General features: G+C 35.1%; 1 non-coding gene and 1 pseudogene across 1 annotated transcript; one reads left to right on the top strand and one right to left on the bottom strand.

The window, feature by feature from the left end:
* Positions 1 to 277: 277 nt before the first annotated feature.
* LOC141612757 (alpha-amylase-like) lies at positions 278 to 2,291 on the top strand (annotated as a pseudogene).
* Positions 2,292 to 2,763: 472 nt separating this feature from the next.
* On the bottom strand, positions 2,764 to 2,881 carry LOC141615716 (U5 spliceosomal RNA). Its single transcript, XR_012530119.1, has one exon. It is a non-coding gene; the product is annotated as a U5 spliceosomal RNA (small nuclear RNA).
* Between the last annotated feature and the right edge of the window lie 3,607 nt (positions 2,882 to 6,488).

Here is a 6,488-nt window from a genome sequence, read left to right on the forward strand (position 1 = left end):
TAATCATTTCAACTAAGAGCAAACAATCAAATAACAAAGGGACTTGGCATCATCAACCCAATGTGTTCTAACATAATGAATCGTCAAGTAACGAGAGCTATCCAAAAACCTTATCAACCTAACTTTCGTTTACTCGAAATACGTGACATTTTTCGATCCATTTTGGCATGCATGCATTTTTCTTCACCTATAAAAACCCTCCTTACGTTCCTAATTCTTCATTCATTTCCTTCATCATATTTCTTCTTCTTCATTGTTCCATTCACGGAGTTTGAAGATGAAGAGTTCTAGGATCATCAATCTTCTTTGCTTCTTTACCATCTTATTCTCTCTTCTCTTTGCCTTCGTCACGCCTACATTGTTATTTCAGGTAATACACTATTCAACTTCTGTTAGTATTTGCAATGGTGGTGAGCTGAGGTTCAAAGCTAGAGGAATGAACTAGGTACATCTTCCTCTGTCCCAATCATTTATTTACCTTTTTATTTGCTGTGAGTAGTATATTTTAATCAAAACTAAACAAGATGAGACAGTTTACTAGAAAAAATCTCTTTATTATTCATAAATTATTCTCATTTGAAATTCAATATGTTGGGTTAACTAGATTAATTTATTTTTGTTGGTTGAGGAAATAGTTACATTAATTCTGCATTGTAATGTGTAGGGATTCAATTAGGAGTCATACCATATGCAAGGAGGACTTTACAATTCTTTGGTAAACTCGGTTGATGATTTGGCTAGAGCTGGAGTCACCCATGTCTGGCTTCCTCCCCCTTCTCATTCTGTTTCTCCTCAAGGTATATATTTTTAGTCTTCCAAATTACCGACTCAATCATTTGTTTACCTTCTCGGACAACTTTGATTTTATGTTAGAGAATTGCACTCGAGAGTCGAGACATTTGTTTAAACTAAACTAACTCATATTTGTCTTGAATTTCAGGATATTTGTCTGGTAGATTATATGATCTTGACGCCTCAAGGTATGGACATGAGACCGAGTTGAAGAACTTTATCAACTCCTTACATCAAAAAGGGATCAAATCGGTAGTTGATATCGTAATAAATCATAGATGTGCTGACAAGCAAGATGGAAGGGGAATCTATTGCATCTTTGAAGGAGGCACGCCCGATGATCGTCTAGATTGGGGTCCATGGGCCATATGTAGGGACGACACTCAATACTCAGATGGTAGCGGGAATTTAGACACTGGAGCGGCTCCAGATATCGATCACCTTAACCCAAGAGTCCAAAAAGAGCTAATCGATTGGATGAATTGGTTGAAGACCGAAATTGGATTTGATAGTGGATGGAGATTTGATTTTGTCAAGGGATATGCACCTAGCATTACCAAACTTTACATGCAACAAACTTCACCTAATTTCGCCGTTGGTGAGTTATGGGACTCGGCTATACACTATGACCCGGATGGTAAGCCCGACTACAACCAAGACGGGCCTAGGAATGAGTTAGCCGGGTGGGTCCAAGCCGCAGGTGGAGGTGTTATTAATGCCTTTGATTTCACTACTAAAGGTATTCTTCAAGCGGCCGTTGAAGGAGAATTATGGAGATTAAAAGACCCAAGTGGTAGGCCTAGTGGACTTATTGGAATTATGCCTAAAAATGCAAAGAACCTTTATCGATAACCATGATACCGGATCCACTCAAAGACTATGGGCATTCCCCTCCGATAAAGTTATGCAAGGCTACGCATATATTCTCACGCACCCTGGAACCCCATCTATCGTAAGTCACTTGATAGTTGATGATGCCCTAATATATATGCACTTACTATTTGACAAACATTTAATTACCAATAAACTCCAATTCACTTACTGTTTTCGTTTTGCGCTCTATGATCATTTCTTTGAATGGGGTTTGAAGGAAGAAATTATACGATTGAGTTCGATGAAGGACGAGAAATGGTATTTCGAAGCAAGTAATGTCAATATAATGGCAAAATAATGCCGATCTCTACGTTGCAATGATCGATGGAAAGATTATAGTGAAGCTCGGAACCAGAAATGACCTTGGCAATCTCATTCCATCAAACTTCAAAGTTGCTACCTATGGAGCTAATTATTGCGTGTGGGAGAAACAAGGTTAAAATCACATGAACGAGAAAGATGTAAGAAGTCCTATTGTTCCTAAAAATTAGTAGTTACGAGTATAATATTCAATAATAAAACTAATATGGCGATTTAAAAACTCGCTATTGTATTGTACCACTAAGAAAAGGTATCATTCTTGTCCTCATAATGAGAGGATTAATTAGGGCCATGTGTTGTACTTAGCTTACCACTTAGGCTACTAAATATGTTGATTGTAACCTTATTTATAATAATGCAGAGGAATTGTTGTCAAAGAATTACGATTTTAGCATTTTCGACGAGGCTAATTTTCTTTTATTTCGTCAACTGATTATTTGCCAATGAAAATTAAGGAGGTTCGTCAATCTCGTCCTCTACTACAATGATATTGTAAGAATAGGCTATTATTTCATGCATTATGCATAGCTAAGTTGATGAACGAATGTAAGAGAAGCCTCCATCTAACAGATTAAGTACGCCTTCTTACGGCTATATTCGCATTGATCATCGTAGCCTTGTTGCAATGAATATACAACATCAAAATTACTCTTTAACAATTTTATCTGTTGATGTAAGAAAGCTTCAATATTTGCTGTTGGACAATAATGTAAAGGCTGAAGGCTGAAAACACAATTAACGACATTAAAATTATCGACATTGCACTTGAATTGCTGGAAGCTCCGTTGAAGGAGCTCCTCTAAAAATTAACGTATGCCATCAGAAAGCAACGAAGCACACGGTATTCTTTAGTAAAAGGCGAAAGAATAGTTCGCTTTGTGCTCAATGCATGGCTGCGTGATTTTTTCAATGTTGAAGAATGCCACTTTATACTTAGCTCTTACCTTGATCAATGTTTCTTCATCAATGTGGGATTAATATCTTATATATGTTTTTTTTTTCTCACTCCCCTTCGAATTTAACAAATTAAACACGCCTTCTTACGGCTATCGTCTTTGCATTGATCATATCCTTGTTGCAATTTCCTCTTCACCATCTCCGCCCTTTCAGCGTACGACAATTTGTATACTTCATTCAATCTCCTCTTTTCATTCAATTCATCCCGTTTCTTCGACAACTCCAAATTTCCATTGTTACCCTTGATGCCGCCATACCCTTGAGAATTTCTTTTTACGCCTCTGTCTTTGACACAACTTGAGGTACGCTTTACGTTAGACATCAGTGGCTTCCTAACACCATTAGGTATAACTTTCTTGATCATAGTCTCGCTACGACGAGATGGATTAGGGGCATCATCCAACCCTATTACGCATATCTTTTGCCGGCTATCTTTAGCTTGATTGTATCTTTCTTGCATCTTTCGAGTTGAATTCTCCAATCGTTGAGCATACGACAATTGCACCTTAGTATTTTCATTATCTTTCAGCTTCATTAATCTCGTAGTAGTAGTATTCATGTCTAAGTTATCTTTTTCTTTCACTTTCTCCATGATGACGATCTTGATGAACTCTCTGATTTTAGTGTTGTTTATGTATAATTTGCAATTGTTTTTAAGTGAAAGATTATGAAAATATGAAATTACATCAGTCTATATATATGCTTTGTTACTTGGGCGAGGAGTTCTTGTTACCGACAACAAGGAAGTCCTAAAGGAACTAGGTAAGTAAAAATCAGTTGAATTTTTTTTGGAAATTATTAGGGTTGTATAATTTGTTGGCGTGAATAAAATAATTACTCCGTATTTCACATTAATAAATTTACACTTGGGACAAAGTCAATCACGCGTATACTACTAGTGCTTGAATTTTGTTAGTTTTTACTTTTTAATAATCCAAAATAAAATATAATTTAAAAAATTAATCAATGTTAACTCAATTAATTAACACCCAACTCGATAAAATTATGACATGAAACTCACATGATGTGGGATTTACGTATTTTGATCTCTACTCAACCTGAATTAAGCAAATCAAATTAAGTTAGTCAAATGAAATGACCTCGATATATCAAATCAAAACAAAACCAAAATAAAAGTTACCTTCGAGGCTTCGATGACATCTATTTGAAATAACTCAAAAATGACCATTTAGCAATACAAATACTTGTGTAAGATGGCCTTATACAAATTTATTGTAAAGCAGATTTTCTTAGTAATCACTTTTACCGATAAATAGGCTAGAATTGTGATTGAATCCGTTTTACAATTATATTAATATAAAACCGTCTTACACAAGAGTAACTCTTTACCAAAGTTAGTTAAAATTATACTCCGTGTTTATCAAGCTAAGTCAATGGTCTAGGCCAGTGAATGAAAACGCCGTTGAGAATCACATCATTATACATCAAAAAACAAAACTAAAATAGCTTGTTATTGGAAAAACCCTATTTATAATACAACAACAACATCAGAGCCTTAGTCCTAAAATGATTGGAGAGCCGTCATGGATGATCGCACACTAAAAAGCGAAATTACAGAAAAGGAAAAGTGGAAAAACAAAAATGGGAGGTGAAAATAATACAAAAGTCAAGTTAAACTTACATGCTTTAAAATTGAAGCCCGAATATTTTTTTGAGAAAATTACAAATAACCACCACGTATTTGCGTATTTTTACAAATAACCACCATGTATTTGCACTTTTACAAATAACCCCAAGCTCTTATCTAAACTCCCCAATCACCACTGTATATCTGCCCCGACACCTATTTTTCTTATTTCCCGACTCGTTAAGTAACATTTTACGTAATATGCCCATTATACCCCTCCCTCTATTACTCCTAGACATACCAATGTCATTAGCTTCTTTGTAAAAATCATCAGCAATACTCCCTAACTTGTGAAACACTGCACCCTAAATCCCCAAACTGTTGAAGCTCTCTCGATCTATATCTCTCACTTTCTCTAACTTTATCACAGATCGACAATTAGGATTGCAGTGCTAAAATGAACCGAATTAGCAAAACTCGGTGATGTCAATAAGGTGGTGGTTGCAGTGCTGCCAAGGAATCTTCATCGGCAACGATTGTATGTTTAATGGACTCGGTGGTGCTCGGAGTTGCAGCTCGGTGCTTCGACCATGGTGGTCGAGTACCGAGCAGGTTGGTGATTGTGAGATGAGGTGTGGCGGGTTCGGTGTCGAATCGATGTTGCTGGCTCCAGTAGATATGCGTGAGCCACAATGGCTTGCTGAAATATGGTGTGTAAAGGTTGATTGATTATGGTCTATGAAAGGTGAAAGATTGAAAGGTGAACATTAATTTGATGGTGATTTGCTATTTCTGGCAATTTGGGGATTCTTAAGTTTGGGAGTAATGGGGAAGGGTATTATGGGCATTTTACGTAAAACATTACTTAACGAGTCGGGAATAAAAAAAAACAAGTGTCGAGGCAGATATACAGCACAAATAGGATTATACATCCAGTTGTATCATAAGCATTGTACAACTAAGGTATAAGAATCCGAGCTTATATGTATTCTTTCTGAGCTAATTCAAAGTTTATGTTTTTAGTGTGTAAATGGATGAGCTTAATACTTTCTAATAAAGCTCATATTTTTTAGCATAAGCTCAGATACTTTATCACAAAGCTAAGATTCTAACCGTACAACATATACAATTGGTTGTATAGTCCATGAATTGGATATACAGTGGTGATTGGGGAGTTTAGATAAAAGTTTGGGGGTTATTTGTAAAATTGTAAATACATGGTGGTTATTTGTAAAAATACGCAAATATGTGGTGGTTATTTGTATTTTTTTTTATAAAAACTTAGAATTTAAATCAAGAATAAAGATTAAAACGGTTTTTGAAAATCGAAGTAAAGCTTAATCGTCGGGCCGACAAACCTTAAAAATACACTAATAAGTATTATTATATAAGAAATTTTTTGTTAAAAACGTGTAATAAATCCAATAATTCTGAGAAATTATTATTGTATTAAGATAATTTCGACTTTAGCATCTACCACTACTAGGTTAATTTTCTTTTGCCTTGTCAAGGGATTATTTAACACCGGTACATTATTACATAAAAGTTGTAATTTATTTATTTATTTAATTTTAGGTGTCCCACTCAATTGTTTTACCTTTCGATTTTAGGAATACTTTTGACGAATAACTAGTTTTGTGACCCGTGAAATTCACGGGTTCGGTTTAAGGATCGTTCATGCATTTTCCCCTTTAGTTTTTGATGACTTTTCCATTTTTCATTCGTGGTCTATCTCTATAACTATTTTAGCCGTTCATATTTAGGTATGTTTTACTGAGCTAGAAAATGAGTCGTTTTTATGAATCGATAATAAAAATAAAGTTGACATGAGACCCTCCACGATATCTCATACTAAAATACTCATTTTATAAAAGTAAAACATTGGGCTTTTAAAGAGGGTGGTGAATTTGAATTTATGGCAAATTAATGAAAGAATCTATATCTATATCTATATAAT

Source organism: Silene latifolia, chromosome 11 (genome assembly GCF_048544455.1).
Source record: "Silene latifolia isolate original U9 population chromosome 11, ASM4854445v1, whole genome shotgun sequence".
NCBI classification, from domain to species: Eukaryota; Viridiplantae; Streptophyta; class Magnoliopsida; order Caryophyllales; family Caryophyllaceae; genus Silene; species Silene latifolia.